Source organism: Calliopsis andreniformis, chromosome 3 (genome assembly GCF_051401765.1).
Source record: "Calliopsis andreniformis isolate RMS-2024a chromosome 3, iyCalAndr_principal, whole genome shotgun sequence".
Taxonomy (NCBI): Eukaryota; Metazoa; Arthropoda; class Insecta; order Hymenoptera; family Andrenidae; genus Calliopsis; species Calliopsis andreniformis.
Window position 1 is genome coordinate 8859208 of NC_135064.1, and position 16879 is coordinate 8876086.

The following is a 16879-nucleotide window of genomic DNA, read 5'->3' on the forward strand; positions in this document are numbered from 1 at the left end:
AATGTATAAGATACTATTCAGTAGGAAATAAATGAGATAAAAAGAAAAACGAGGAAGCAGGAAGTTGTTCAATCATATCCGTTCGGTGATTAGAAGTACCTCTAACGATATCTGAGTTATATGTCTTTCTAAAGAAAAGTAATATAAGATATTAGAAATCCATTATATACAGAACTAAAAGCATACTCAAAGTGTTTCTAGAAAAAACTTATATCTCCTGTAGAATCGTAGTGGTTCTATTCCCCATTCGTGTTGGTCCAGAGCCCAACAACGTGATGCACGGAACGATCGAAGTCGCGACAGACTAGCATTATTTATTTCTACGCTGCAATATTATTCAAGTAACTTGAAATTGGTTTTCTTTTTCCACGATATCTCCCGTTTGTTCCGCGACAAAATTCGTTATGCGTTACAGTCTGATAGGTTTCGCACAGAATGCCAAAGGTGTTTGAACTGCATATCGGCAAACACTATAGAGGCATTAAAGAGGTTCGGTTCGACCTTTCAATGCTTCGCCCGTGTTGCAAAAACACGGAACTTTGCGTTCCGTGTGAAATTTTCCTAATTATGCGTCAGGCAAAGGATTTTCGATGTTCGATAGTTTCACGGCTAGAAGCAATTGTCCTCGGAAAACTACCGTTAAAGTGATCGTGACCTCGATCTGGTGTCTCTATAGATTCTGTATAGATCCGTGTTGATCGTCTATATATGACTGGACAACCGGATCGGCGACGTTTTACGAAATCGTTGAAAGGACAGGACCTAAACTTGACTTGGCAACTACTTTGATCTTTCCTCTGGGTCTCTGAATTGCTCTTGCGCGATTTGTTTGCTTCTTGACGCATGAAAACAGAGGGTTTGTTAATCATATTGACGTACAGCTTAAAATTCTTATTTATTAAGCTGTTTACTTTAACTAGGTTACTTAGCTTTACTAAAACTGAGAGAATATGAATGATTTAGTTGAATATAAGGATCGTATAGGTACTCGAATAGAACAAATGAATTCCGAGTGTTTCAATTACATTATCAAATTACAGTTTGCTTTTATGCGGTATATGCTACATGTATAATTGATTTTATCTTATCTTAAACGACACAGTTACCTATAGATTCTTTTTGGAAGATTTACGCCAAAATTTAAGATATTACTATGACTATCAGTTTATTGTCAAATGTTGTGGTAATATCATTTTATTGATCCAGATGTGTAGATTCATGCTTATATTGCCTATAAGCCATGAGAATTGGACAAAAAGTTCCTCTATAACTGGAGACATGTTTTCAATAAGACTAATGTTTTCATTTATTTCAAAAGAATTGATAATATCGTTTTGGATATATACACTAACGTAATTGTCGAAATTCATTTGCTGCGAAAACGAAACATTGTATAAGAGGAATACATTATACAATTTTGAAACATTTTTGGATGAGCAATCACATTACATAATCTAAAATAGCATATTATCCGGATAACTTTGCAATTAAAATTATAGTCTGGCGTAAGAGGAATTCCACGCAGTTTACTAAGGTCATCTGGCTTAACCTAGAACGCCCATAGAATAGTAACCATCGTCTGTATCAGCTGATTGAAAATTCTTACTAAAGGTTATACTTTACGTACATCATTGTCCTCATATACTATTAACTATAAATTAATCAATTATCGTGGAGCTATTTTGCTCCAAAATTAAATTAATAATATTAGCAAAACTTGACAGGTTGATGAGATTTTGTTTTTAACCCCTAAAAATGACCAAAGCTTGCTTGGTATTTCTAACAGCTTTGACAATATATAAAACATGTAGCAGAAGGTGTAACTGTAAGTCTTGAGTAGGATGTAAGTCTTCACAACACTAAATCTTGAGGATTCGATCGTAAATCTCACATTTTGAATTAGCTTAAATTGCAAAATTTGGGTACAGTCTACTTTGTACGTTTAACTCGTTTAAATTTTCGAACAGTTAATATGTTTCAAAGTTTGAAACACTTAAATTACACAGCAGATTAAATTTCACAATTTATATCAACTTCAGTTTGCTCATCATTTTATGCATCTAACAGTAGGAAATAAACTCTGTTGTCATATTAGAAAATACCAAATATTTAGTAATGATTCGATTCATTGAATTACACGAAGCTAATTAATGATTTATTAATTAGCCAATCCTATGTAATTCTGTAGTTTCTTTTTGATGTCCTATATCCATTCTAAGTAATTGAAATTTCGCAAGGTACTGAACGCATCCGACAGATTAGAATCAGAGCGAGTCTCTGTTTCGCAGAATAATCTCCATTTTTATAGACTCGTTAGACCTAAATTACTTTCAGTGCAAAAAATTTTGCAGAAGCATAATTCTGCCAATTAACTGTCAGTTAGCAAATCGTTCTTGGCGTACAATTAACGCGTTCGATTCATAACTCTTAAATTGTAGTAGTAAATTTACATACTGTACATCTATACCCGAAGAGATTTACAACCCTTGACGAGGTGCTCCAGTTCAATTCTTCTTCCTTTTAGCTCTGTTCATCGCCAATTACACTCACCCTACTAATTTTCCTAATTCTCATTCTGCATTCCCCGTTAACACGATCGCATCAGTGGTTCCGTGATTCACAGATTCCTCGGCTGTTAGCATCAGCCACATTTTATCGGTGCAAAAAGGCACAGAACTAGGAAGGGGAATATAATTGCCACGATTAACCACGAATCCGTGTAATCTCGTAGCTGCATCATAAATTTCTCGTCAATTAATTCGTGGTTGCAAGTTATGATCAGTGAATGCAACACTGGAGCAGTTACTTCATCGTCGGGCTCGTTTTTCGCTCTTCTTCTCGTTTGAAATTCGAGCAAAAAACATCACGAGGTACGAAGGATGCTCAAATCATTATAAATAGAGCCAATGTCGGATGAATTCTGAATTTCGAAATGTTCATAAAAGAAAACGACCGTCAAGGACTTTCCTTTCTGCTACCAAAGGGGAAACTGCCGAGGAATGAAGCCACTGGCGCGAATATGAATCGATTATGTCGGAAAACGTTGCTCACCATGAAGATTCCTGCTCGCACGCGCCGCCGTTTGCAACAAAAGCCTACAAGCGTGCAAGATATGCCAAAGATATTGTAAAAACTGCGATTTAGCGTTCTGACGTAAGCCAGATATCATCGTCCTGCGGTGCATTATAATATAATGCGCTGGAGTGACGACACAATCTCTGTGACTAACGTTTCGTAATATTATTTAGCATCGTCGAAACGCGAATAGATCGTCATTCTATTCGTCACACTAGTAGTGAGCGTTTTGTTAAGCAATGGAGCCTGGGCGAAAAAATTGCGAAAGGGAGCGATCCGTGGGCATCCGAGCGTCAATTGCAGTGATCAATCGAGTGGAAAGTTTCGGAGCTCAGTCAGTCTTAAGACTTTTGGGACTAAGTTCTGTACTTTTCAAAGAAACGTGCCAAAGTTTCGTCGGCATTGCAGCTTATCAGAGAATCAATTGATGTAGTAAGGGAGACTAGGGCTGGTTATTATATAATCTTTTAAATTATCGTTTCTATTTGTTTTTCGTGTCTCATCCCTATTTAGTAATTTATAAATAGTTTTCATAATATTTTGAACCAGAGATGGATAAGATTGCTGTATTGTGTGAGTTTTAATTAATTTGTATATAAAAGTCTAAATTGATGGCAAGCAGTCCAGATCTCGGAAATGGTTGCCTGAAACCAACATATTTGTTGTCACTGATGTTATAAAACTGTTGAATTATTGCTTTTCACTATAAATTTTACGATTATAATTTTGACGAATGTACATAAAGAATTTAATAGAGCACTTTTCGTCGGCTACTTTATTCAGTATAAACAATAGATCCACGTTTTCTGTGGTCAGCTATGTGAAAATAGTTCGGGACACATCAAGCAAAAGAGTTTCGTCTCTTCACTATCCAAAATCTTGTTTCTCTTATTTCTTTCACTTATTCCTTGAACTTAGCTCATTCCATAGACAAATATTCAGGAATGTGGAGTATCTGAGATCGAAATTGACTGCCGTTTATGAAGTTTTTAAAACATATAGACAATAATACCAAGTTCCTAGAAACATCTGGCAAAGATTGAAAAAAACTAACGAAGGAAGTAATATTTCACCGTTTAATTGCAATTTTTCATGCAATTAATGCTATTAAAGCGAGAACAATTGACTGTACCAAAGACTGATTACCAAGCTGGTTGACAAATTATGTAATAAATTAACTTGCTTGAAGGATAATTCTCTTCTATTCTCGGTAATGGCTACGCCAAGTATCAAACTAATATTCCTGATAAAGTCGGTCGATGCGCCGTAGGCGGCCTATTAAACTCGCGTTTGCGTCTCATTGCGTTTAACCCAATCGTTTACATCCTTAGCCTAATAAATATTACGAGAAATCATCGCGTGAATGTAACCCTTTTATTTTGAAATTGTTACCGTTGTTCTTTTGGCTTATTAATTACTGTATTAAAGTTCCGCGGTCTTTGAAAGTGCTGACGCAGAAGAGGCGTACACGTAATATACATATACTTGTTCTAATATATCTTTCTGGTTTGATTTTTTAGTGCTCTGGAATACTAGTGGTATTTTGCTATCACTGAAAACGTTATCAGCAAATTATGATAAGAAAACAAATTTTACCGAGAAACAAAATTCTTATATATCTAAAGATATAGATCGATATTAAAAAGTAGTAATATTATTTTGTATATACAATTCTAGATAGTTCCATATTTTTCTTATTAATATTTTAATATATTAACAAATAAAATTAATTTTGACTCCTAGATCTAAATGAAACCAGTTATTAGTACAAATTTAACTCAATCTAACTCAAATTCAATCCACAGTAAAACTATGTACAATAGATTAAAACAGATCATCCTAGCAAAACCTAAATAACTCTTTAATCAGGAAGTTACAACAAATTGAGATACAGCACGCAAGACAAATTTCAGTTGCCATTATCCTTTATTACATTAATAAATACATTAATAGCTTTGAAGATAATGTGCACCAGTGATATTAGTTACACAAGTAAATTTCTTCAGTGATATCGCCCTGAAACTCCTAGAAAAACTTTCAAATACCAAATGGTGTTAAACGCCATGTGAGGCTGGCTAAAAAAACTTAACGACCTATCACTGAGTGTGAATGAACCTCTTAGCCTCAAACTGTGCCTGTAGCGTATCATACGTTTTCCACGAAGACTATTAAAGCTTTTCAAAGCTTCTCTTTTTGAAAGACTCCAAAATTGTCTGTAACAACAATCAATTAATTTCACAAAAGTATATTACTTTTAGGGTACAATTCATTTTCTTCCTTCCTATTGTGTGTGTGTGTAAAGAATCAAACAAAGATAAATGCCATATATATAGAAAATTGCTTTCAACCTAAGCGTGTACATTAAAGGCTTAATAGACTCAAACATTAAACACGCATATCTGGACTGACAATGAGAAACATAAATTCTAGTCTATGACCAATAGAGTTTTATTAAGCGAGGGTTTAAAACCGATAGAGTTACCAATCCAATAGCACATAAAAGACGGTAACGACTACTGCTCTTACGTGGCGAGCGTAATCTCGAAATGGACGATCGGCTGGGGCAAAATGGAGCGAGTTCGAAGCGTGTAGGACCCGTTCAGTCGTCCCCCGTCCAGGCGATGACGTGCGCGCGGCCGGCAATTTAAAGTGTCATTTGCTTCCTGTGGAAGGGAACAACGGTCTCGTTTCGACATTCAGCTCGCCGTGGCTAAGTATTCGCGTGTGACCGTCCTAATTGCACGATATACGACACAAGCCAATCTCCCACAAACGACGCCCGCCTCGCGTTTCATATGTAGATACGCGTGTCATCGGTACACATCCACGACGCGATTATTAACGATACGTGGCCTGACTGTCGGCGAACGACACCGAGGAGAATACGAAACGAGCTTTGATTCATTGTTCGTCGCGCTACGTTTCTCCAATTGCTCTTACTTTCCGAAGGATGCGTCGCGTCGTCGCGCTCTAGGAACATCTTCACTTGGGTGGTGTCACGTTTTGAATGAAACTGAATGTGGAGCGAGAGCCAACCGGTCGCTATTCACTTGTCTACTGGTCTACTATCGCGTAGAATTCTTGCAATGCTTATGGCACAATGACAGGTCTTGTCAAGGAGCCCGCAGATGGTCAATGATATTGTTAATTCAATTTGACAATAATTTTGTAATAATTCAATCCGTGAGTTGGAGTACGGTACAAGTCTAAAAATCACATTTTGAGGTGCTTGATCCCATCATGTAGTTCTGGGGATTTACATATTTGGACCCTAGAATCCGAGTGTATTAAGTCCACTTTTTTTTCTGAATGATTTATGTACTATATTTTAGCTCTAGGGTTCAAATATTGTTTTATAATTATTTGAAAAAAACTAAGTTTAGGCTTGTGTTAAAAGAGATCGCAAAAAGTAAATAGCATAAAGTTACGGTCAGTAATTTTAATTCTGTATTGTGCCTATGGAAACAGTTGTAACCCTTAACTACAGACTCCAGTTTTGAAATCATTGTTTTCAGACTTGTGACTCATCTGTGAGACAAGTGGTCTGTAATTAACTGTTAAGAAAGCTGCTCTAGAGATGATAAAAAAATAGAATGCATTAATAAATTTGTTCAATGCTGTATCTTTATTCAATCGTGAATGATACAATTCCCCAGATTTTGTACTTTGATCGACAGAATCAGGTCAAAACTTATCTGCTCTCAACATGTAGTTTCATCGGCAGATCTAGAGATGATCAGTAGATCAGTGGAGCGGTAGGTCAGCAGTGGTTAGAATGGGACTGCGTTCCCACATCCCTAATGAAGCTAATTGATCAACACTCAACAGATCGCTACTTGATACTGGTCTCAGCGTTCTTGGGCTTCTGATGAAATTAGCTGATTTGTAGTAGTGAACATGGGGGTTAATCTTCAGATCATCGGTGGAGACAGCTGCACAATTACGATTAATTTAGTTTATTAAATCTGTTTCCAGACGAGCACTACTTATATGCATATGGGAAGTTTTTGGCAATTTCAATTGAAAAGAATTCGGGACATCTCAAAATAACGCCCAAGTGCTTGACCTTCTTGTACTAAGTCTGGTATATGGAAGTCCCCGTTTCCGCTAAATTTAAAGTCACGCACTCCCAATTACTTAACTTCTTGGACCTCGATCAAACCCCCCATGTATGATCCCTGTACTTCCCCTGGATATCCAGTTATTACAAGGAAACTAAAAACTAGAACTGGTTACAGCAAACTGGAAACACTTAAAACCGGTAGCAACTTTGAATATCCACAATATCCCATGGAATTAATTCTAAATTCCATACTCTGCATCGCAGCTGATACTTCCATGCAGATTTTGCTAGAGAACGTTCATAATTACGATTATCGTATACTTTAACAGGGAAATGCAGGCAGCATACTAGCAACATGATACAGATATCGTTGAAATTAAATTCAGTCCCTGTTACACCTCGTAAGCTAATTCGTATGCAAATTTATGTGTCATTACGCGCTATGCTGTAAGTACAGTTACATCCGTCGGGATGGTATGAAGCTGTTCTGAGGCTCGAGACGCCTTTCGAGGAATCCATCGAAGCAGATGCAACCGGCATGTGGCTTTTATCCACATATGTGCGCATCTCTGTGGGAACCTGGTGTCTAAGATTTATGGCGTACCAAGGGTCTGTGCGAACTGGTCGTTCCTTCGTAGCAAAAACTGCAATATTTGTTTAGCATGATGTGCCTGAATCGAAAGGAAAATGTAAGAAATGAGAGCATTATGTAGTGATTATAATTAACTAGAACTAAACAGATGTACAGATGTTGATCACAAATATTGGGACACATGTTGAATCAGGGCAAATATTTGGAAAAAGTTATAAAACCATTATTGAATTTCATTAAATGTTATGCATTTTGATTTTTACCACATTAGAATATCTATATATTATGACAAATAATCCATTCACAGTTGAGCAGCAGATATAATCAATCAACGAGACAAGTGGTGAGGCGGCTCAGTTTTGACTAATATTGAGTAAATTTACTCAGAGATATTAGAAAATTCATATTAATTGATTGTTATCTATATATATATGTTGACGCACACCTATTTATACTACAGTAAAAAATCTACTACTTATACATAATACTACATACTTATAAAACTTATATATAATACTACTATATACTTATAAAAAATATTCAATAGATATGCTAGGTACTGTATGAAGCTTTGCATATTTACTCAATTTACATTAAAAATATATGACTCGTTAGTCACATGAAATTCGCAAATATATTGCACACATGTTACATCTATAACGCTTCTTGATGGTAGGGTTGATTCTTGACTTCTGCTTAAGTGATAAATAAGCGAGCTCTCGGGCACTCAACCTAACATTGACAATATAAATGATCTATAATCTAAAAATGATCTCATATGACAGTTACAATGCGAGATAGATTTGACCCACCTTTGCAGGTCTTCACTGAACTGCTAAATTTACGGTACACATAATATAACTTTGTGTTATGATTCAAAGTTATGAAAAACAAAGTCAGCCAGGATTCATACAAACACCCTATATATTATAATTAAAAGAAAAACTTATCTCTAACCAAATATTAACTTCCCAGCCTCCGATTCCGCAAAAATTACGTCTAGGTTCTTTTGTCTCGTTTTATCGGTTTCGCGATGGTCGTGTCGAATCCAGCCTTGAAGCATTTTTGTTGTTCCATTCATATACATACATATTACACATGTATTTCTGAACCGAAAATCGACAGATCGTATGTACATACAGACAAGGTGTTTTTGCTGTGATGTTTTCATAGCGGTACTGCCTTTGAATCCTCAGGCAGGAGGATCACCCTGTATAATACTCGCTATTCTTGCTTGCTGCCATTTTCAACTTTAGTCTACGCAACCTTATGGTTATAACGATATACATATCGAAAATGTATCTCAAAAGTGACACAACTCAAAAAAGAATGTTTTTCAGGAGAAGCAAAAAAACTACTTATAAGCTTAGGAGCAAATTATTTACTAAATACATCCTGTTGACGTAAAGAATAGTTTCACTTAATGAAAGTTATCTTACTTGAATAAATAGTTTAAAAAATAGTTGTATTATTTACATTAGATGATTTTCTTATCATTACTTAAATAATTTGTAATTTATATTTCAAGAGTTCTTCAAATAAACTATAATTTTTATGTTTATCTAGTGAGATTTTTGTAATGAATAGAGATGTATTTATTAAACTGATTTATTATAGCTGTAACTCAAAAATCATATTTTTTGAGTTGTCACTTTTGAAGAACACGTGCAATGTGAAACATATGGCGATTAAAAATAGCCTGCGCTTATGTATGGGAAAATTGATTGATATCTTCCCATAACTAGGCGGCTCTTCGTCGAAATGGCGAGCGTTTTGTTTGAAGACGACCTGCAAGGACGACTTCATGGAAAGTCTGAAGGAGAGAGCGGTTGATGCTGTTGCTATACGTGTCTGCTCCAATTGCGATTTCTCGCTTACGCGTGCTAATTAACCCTAATTGCAACGGGTGGAGACGGGCGAAGACGAGTGAAGACGGAAGAGGACAAAGAGCGAGGCAGGAACGGAGTCCTCCGATTTCACTCGGCCACGGATTCTTCTCGTCGATCCTCGCGATTCGAGAGTGAGATACGTACCATTGCTACGTATCGTCCGCGATCATGTACAGCTGCACACGTACGTGTCACGCATGCCTGAATCCTTTCAACACCGAAAGTTCCGTGTTTCGTCTGCTCTTGTAGACCGCTATTACGTGTAGCACCACGCGCGGTTATGTCAAACTCCCCCTCGACGCTGGTTAATGCCGTCTCCCGCGTATTACGTCTTCAAATAGCGGACCGATGGGATGTGACGGGAGACCTCCGAGAGCCTCCGCTCACTATCGCCGGAGCAACACGAATGGGATGTAAATCTGCGGTTTATTCGAGAATAGTTTCCTTTTTAGCACAGTGCGACCTTCTTATTATTTTTTGTACAGTAAATCTTGGGTAGTTTAGTTTCAAACAGTGTAAGAATGTATTCAGGGTTTGAATTTTTAATATTTTTTTTCAATTCCTTTTCTCTTTGACGAAGTATGAGATTACTTATCTAGCACTCGGTGCTTTTAAAGCGTGAAACAATATGATCATAGATTGTAAGTAACAGTCAGTCAAGTCGAAGTTATAAGTAACTATTGTTGAAACAACACGAGTGAGATATGAATCTGCGGTTTTTCTAAAAATAAATTCCTTTTTTAGCATAACGTGACCTTCTGATTATTCCTGTTGTATTTAGTTTCAAGTGTGAATGCACTTGGGATTCATACATTGAATTTTTTCATTGTAACTTTTTTTTGACGAAGTATGAGACATACTGACCTGTCACGTATTAGGACTTTTGAAGTGTGAAGTAATGTGATCAGAGATTATAAACAGCAGTCATTCACTGTCACTGGATCAACATGAGCGAAATGTAAATCTGCGTTTACTCTAAAAATAGTTTTTTTTTCTCAATCTAGTGTAACCTTCTGGTTGTTTGTCATATATTGTTGTTTCAAGTTGTGTCTCAAATAATGGATGTTCGGTATAAATTTTTAATTTTTTAAGAAAATTCTTTTCTTCTCTGATGAAGAATCAAATAAGCTTATCAGTCACAGTTATATGTTATGATTTTAAATTGTGAAGCAAAGTGATAAAAGAATAATAAAGAGTTTAACTAAAGATAGAATCGACTAAGGACGGAGCTTAAATTTGTCTGAGAGACAGAAATTATTAATCAAAATAATTTCTTCTAAATATACTGTGAAATATTGAATGTTATTCGTATATTATAGTTGCAAGTCGTAAAGTGATGCAAGTGGAACGTTTTAAGAGTCTATGCATTTCTGCCAGACTGATGTGACTGGGGTGTAAATTTTAGTTTATTCAGGACATTACAAAGTAACAAAAATAGATTTTTCTTCTTAGTGTGCTATAAAGTACCCTCCCTCGCTTCTTATAACTTCAAATAGCGTACTGACATGTTGTAGGAACTTCAAAGAAACTAAATATAAAAATAATGAATTTCTTCCTTTCTTAAAAAAGGAAAACAATTTTTCCTTTAACTGGTTTTTAAAAAAAAATTTTTTTATTTTAACCATTTATCATATGTTACGTATTAATTAATATCTACCAGAAGTTTGCTATATATGTATAATGATATGTTAAGTGTTTCCTCGTTATATTTCACTATCAGTAAGCTTATAGCGAGAAACATATTTCTGATTGTAAGACAACTCATATGCAGCTAACTTATTGTTATTTTACATGAAATTACAAATCGTTTTCTTCAAATAATTCTATTATAGTGACAAAATATTGTACAGCAAATCAGTAACTCATACAATTCTTTAATCGCCAACTCATGGTTACAATAACCATTTCAATCACCTCGAACCGCAGTGCTAGATACCGCTATGTTTTTTTCGCGATATGGGAAAGAAGGTTTCAAAGAAATAACAGTTATATGTTAAGCAGCGGTATTAGCATACATAATTAAGCGGATGTTGAAAAGAAACGTTGGAAGTCAGTTCCATCATCTGGCATTCAGAAACTAAAATTATCGACGAGCCGCGCAAACTTCTAAAGGTGCGATAACATTCATGTTCATTGACTTATACGGTCCCCATGTTCAGGTATCCTTATTATTTTTAAAGTTAGCTGAGTGTCCGCTAGAATTCATAAAACTCAGTCATCGTCCAATGAGATACCGCAATCAAAGGTCGTAGAATCTTTATCAGAATCCGTCGATGATACGTGGAATAGGTCGTTCTCCTCTTTACAAGCTTCTATGTCATCTTGGTTATGTACATTGACTGGCGGCGGATTAATCCCGCTGAGAATCGACTAATTTATCGACGAGCGTGGAAAAATGGTTAATAGCAGAAGCAAGTATCAAACGAAGGACGTAGGCGCGTATAAACGCTGGGGAAGGACGTTCCTTTACCATGACGAATCTTCGTTCTCAGAAAACGTCATAATCGTCCAACACTGTTCCTCTTCGTGTCATTTATTCTTCGTGTGAGAAATGATCAAGTTATCTATATTATTTTGAGCAGCTTTTGTACAATTTTAGTAAAAAGAAGTTCAGTAAAATATCTCCTATATGTTCATACAATCGAGAAAATGAATTCACATAAATATAATTTTACAAACTTAGAGATATCTTACTTAATATTTCTTCAATAGCTATAATATTATAGTTTATGTAGGTACTCAGGTAGGCGATATTTTCGGAGTTCTGATTTTTGCACGTCTTAAATCTTGAGATTTCAATGATTTTAAGTCGCCAATAAAACGAAACGAAAAACTATCGCACACTCTGCCTAACTTTTTCATCGAATTTATAATTTTAAAAAAGGGCGCGAATTTAGAAAATATTGGGAATTGAATCATAGGAAAGATTAGGAAGTGGAAGTAGGGAGTGTCATCGTGTATTGCGTTTCTACTGAATTATCGATACTTTGGCGCGAAAGCAGATTAAATAAGTCTTAGGCTAATTGGTCGACTAATCGAGCCCCAGGGTCGTGGTGGTGCGAGATTTACGCACGAGCAACTGCATAAATCGGCTCGTAGTAACCAGGCACGATCTTTTTCCTCGCGTCCTGTTGTAATTAACGTTTTCAAGGATAAATTATACACGGATGGTTTCTAAAACTGCTTGGAAATAAGAGAAGCTGTTCTTGGAGAAGCAATAAGACGACAGTGATTCAAGAAAATTACTAATTATTTGGAAAAAAGAGACAGGTGTCTCAGATACTGTGATCTCAATCTACTAACCGCTAGAAATTTACCTGTCTTACAAGTCATTGAGCGACTAAACTGGTAGAGTTCCCATTGCATTGTGTGGTTAGCGCAATTACGATAAGTGTTAACGCGGTGGCGATGCAACATGTGAGTTCCTACTATCTAGGGCTAAAAATAATGCAAGCAAGCACCAAATAATGTCAAATATTTACAAGTCGAAAAAAATTAGAAAAAATTAATTAACGAAGTGTTAAAAAATTAAATATGAATGTGCTGGATATTTTACTAAAATTAATGTCCTTTTCCTACTTTCATATATTAATGAATGTTCGTATATTAATTTCCATATGTATGTTAATGGGGCCACAGAATTTTAAATGAAGTAATGGAGATTTAATTGCATGACATTTCGCGTCGACCACTAGCCAATAGCCCCAGCAGGACTTCAAATTATACGTAATATATATATTTTATCCTTCATGTAGACTCCTCTTCTTGCTATTTTCTTTGAATACTATTAATAAAGAATCAAAATTCATTTCCGTCGGATTGCACGCAAACGAAAACTCTAATTAAACATAGAAGCATTGTTACAGGGTCTTCCGCTAATTGTAAATTGGGACTTCCGCTAAATAATTCCACACTTTGAATTTAATCCTCAGTTCCTTGGCATACAATTTAATAAATTGTATAATTGTATTCATATACACAGTGGCCAAAAAGAAAACAATTTATGTTTCTATAAAATTAACTTTTAGCTAATTTATTGGGTAATCTCATTTACAATGATTCACTTTTAACTCTCTATTTTACTCTCTGTATCTCAGCATTATACACCATATTAATTGAGGATTGAATCATTTTTGTAAAACGAGTAGATTGCTAATGTATGTTCTGAATTCTTCCAGAAACACTTTTTTTCATAGGTAAACTGCAGATGTTTATGCATTTATAGGAAATTTAAATATGCAATAGAGTACAGAATGCATATAATATGCAAAAATGTAGGTAATAACATTCAAAGAGTGACACAAATATCTGTTAAGGTCCAGTTGCTCCACTTGTGTTTATACAAATAGAAATTTGCATGAACATCCGTAGTCTATTCGCGGAAAACGTTTGACATGCCAGAAACAATTATATCGCACCCACGTTACACGAGAAAACTGTTATAAGTCAAAAATATGTACTTTCTGAAAACAGCAAAGAGAAAATGTCTATTTGTAAATTCATTCAATTATGGTATTTTGAAACATGTGCTAGCTAAAGTTTATTATACAAATTTACTATAAAGTTTACTATACATTCCATTGTTTAGTGTAAAAAATGGTGTACATATATAAATGTACTAACAACTATACATAGTTGTAGCTAAAAAAAAACTGCACTACCTTTTTTATTAAACTGGGCATTTATTAAGCTGGGCCACCAGCGGATAATTCGTGAAGACTGATGGTAAAGAATGTTTGCAAATAGTTCGAACACCAAGTGGACATCAAGAACATTATGTGAAGAGATACTTACATGAACAGAGGATCTCTAGTTTTAATTTCCATACTGTTCGCGAACTCTGGTGTATACACACCTTTAAGATTACAGTTTATTGAATATGTAAACACATTGCAAATGTGAAGGCTACACTAAATTGTTTTACAAGTTAAATTTTCAGGTAAAAAAGTTCTAACGTTAAAAAACATAAATAGTCACTACTCTTTTTACTAGAAGTTACCCTGCGCGATTAAAAAAAGAGTTGATAATTTTTTATTTATGACTGTGAGTTCTTTCGCAGAGCTGCAATATATCAAAGAATCAAATAGATTAATATTCACCACACTGCAAATTCTACTAAAGAATCTGTTTCGTATATTTGATTAACATTTTAGGTCAGATGAGATACTTTGTACTGAATAAATCCTACCATTTATAAACTTTCGACCAATATAAGTAACAATAAGAATAACACAAAGTACCAGATCTTATTTTAACTTATTTAAAGAAAATCGTATAAGGACATCGAAAAATTTCGCGGCATTCGACGCATCAATATTCAACACTTCAAAGAGACTTCATGCGTGTAGCAGCCTCGATTAGTTCCGGCGCCACAGTTGCTATTTAGCTCTCCAGTAAAGTCTAGATCTCCACGTTCCTTTGAATTTGTTTCATAAATAGACTTGGAGCGTAGGGTGAAATATCTCGACGTTAGACGAAAGAACATCGCCTGTAGTGAGCAGTCTTCGACGGAGGGGCGATGTCCAGGTAGAGGGAGGTGCAAAAGGTGAAAAACAGTTTGCCATCAGCATAACCGGTTTCACGTGTCCCGAGTGCGCGTCTCTGTTTCTCCCGGCCTGGCGTGGCTCGATGCAATGTGTTTCGGGCAACGGGGGTTTTCTTCATCAGGATCCCTCGCTCCTCTCGATCATAATCGATCGCTGGCTGCTACCGGTGCTAGCGTTCTTGTACAGTTAAGCGTATCAACTGGTTTCTCGTTGAGAGCGACCTGGCTAGTTTGATTTGCATCGCATCTTCCTTCACGGTTTCCCTTATGGTCTTTGGCGATAAGTTTGCCATGATGATTCTGCGTGTCGACAGTTGTCGACTCCTGATCATTTTAGAGGGAAATATCTTCGACTCTAGAGAGTTGGTACATTTTATAATCTGCGTTAAGAAAAAGGATAAATATGAATCGTTGAAACTGTTCTTCAGTTGCGTCGATTCGGTGATTATGATAGTACATATGATTATATAGTATAGTCCTACTTACAAAACTTGTTATAAACTTGTTACTGCGAAGGTAATTGTAACAGTGATATCTAAATATATCTAAATTTTCATTTGTATAAACCAACATTTTCAGTAAGGAAGAGAAATCAGATTAATGACAAATAGCACAGAGGATTAATTTATTTTGTAACAGTTAAACCAAATCATTAATATTTATATGATGGTGCAATTTCAAGGGCCACTCTATATATTCAATATGTTTTGGAGTTATTTAAAATAAATGGGTTGTCATTTCATCTATTGTCATTTGTCACTTATTTTTGTATGAGCTAAAAATGAGTTACCAGTATAGGGGTTGGAGTTAGAAATGTGTTCTTCGCTGTAAGATTATACTCTCGCTAGAAGCTCCTTACTACGTTAGTATGTTTTCTTTATTTTGGAATTGTTTAAATCAAATTAGTTGCAATTTCATGTACTATCATACATTGTTTCCATATATTGAACTCAGAAATACCTACGTCCGTCGCTATAAATTTACTAATAACGATGTATGAGTCTACAGGGAGAAAACATTGCACTTATATGTATGTCACGTTGTCTTCAAAATGTAAGAAGCAAGCAGAAGCTATCGATTTCCAACTCAAATGAGAAGTAATCATTCATTAGTCAGGAACCTTTGGTGAAATCAGGAACTTTTTTGTCTAGACATCTAGGTCTAAGCAGTAGAAATTTTTAAACAATTTTCGATTTATAAAAGCTCGTAATTAAAATATCTCAAACGTGATATAGTCAAAATTGCACTAATTAATACCAAACTTATATTTACTATTTCAATTTCTGTTCAAGAAAAGAGAATTCTTATCAACCCGCAGCATTTGAGCGAGAATTCATTATAACTGTGCTGTTCCAATTTTACTAATTCCTTTTACTTTTCAATACTTCCTGAGATATTCACGCACATATCTAATCACGTGCGACCAATTAACGAACAAATAAACAAACTCGTGAAAGCAGCGACGGCGTCAGATATAACTACTCAACTAGTAAATAAAGTTCCTCTAAGCTCTCACCTTTATCGTTCGCGCGATTGTTGTTTTTTACTTTTCATATCGAGTTTGTCTGTTAAAAAATACGAGGTCATTTGTATCCGCGTACGGTCAAGGATAATCGTAGCGTTGGCTGAACACGTAATCGCACCTCGAGCCTGATGGACACCTCTTCCAGCATTTAGTTCATAGTAATACTCGTTCTAGGTGAGCGATCACAGTT

General features: G+C 35.5%; 1 protein-coding gene across 3 annotated transcripts in view; it reads left to right on the forward strand.

The window, feature by feature from the left end:
* The window catches only part of LOC143176980 (uncharacterized), a 55395-nt gene that overhangs the window by 30604 nt on the left and 7912 nt on the right, over nt 1-16879 (forward strand). The window contains exon 2 of one of the 3 annotated variants that reach the window (XM_076374676.1): nt 9476-9803. The exons of the other annotated variants lie outside the window; for them this stretch is intronic. The gene's annotated coding sequence lies outside the window, so the exon portion shown is untranslated. The remainder of the gene's footprint in view (nt 1-9475; nt 9804-16879) is intronic. 3 annotated transcript variants of the gene reach the window in all.